Genomic DNA, 547 nt, shown 5'->3' with positions numbered 1-547 from the left:
CATTGGGGTGATCTATAGACCACCAGGCCAGGAACCTATTGTTGGACATCACTAAAATGGCTTTAAAGGGAGAAGTCATAATCATGGGAGACTTTAATTTACCTGATGTAAACTGGGAGTGGTCTTTTGCTAGTTCAGCTACAAGTGGCAAATTTCTAAATTCCTTACAGGGAGCATCTCTCAAGCAATTGGTGAGGGAGCCCACTCGCAAAGACTCAATATTAGATTTAACATGTGGGTGAGCACCTGGGATCCAGTGATCATCAATCAGTATGGTTTAGTATAAAGACAAGATCCAACTCCTGTCACACAAAAACAAAGGTGTTGGATTTTAGAAATGCTGACTTTGCAAAAATGGGGAGATGTTTAAGTGAGTCATTGGCAGACTGGAGGAACTTGGAAGGAGTGCAGGAGAGATGGGAAAAACTGAAAAGTGCAATACTAAGTGCAACAGACCTTTGTATCAAAAGGGTTAGGAAAAGCACCAGGAAAAGTAAACCAGTGTGGTTCACAAAAGAAGTATCAACTAGTGTAAAGGCAAAAAAGA

The sequence above is a fragment of the Pseudophryne corroboree genome, chromosome 10 (genome assembly GCF_028390025.1).
Source record: "Pseudophryne corroboree isolate aPseCor3 chromosome 10, aPseCor3.hap2, whole genome shotgun sequence".
NCBI lineage: Eukaryota > Metazoa > Chordata > Amphibia > Anura > Myobatrachidae > Pseudophryne > Pseudophryne corroboree.
The sequence above is the reverse complement of the archived record's forward strand: the minus strand, read 5'-3'. Positions refer to the sequence as shown.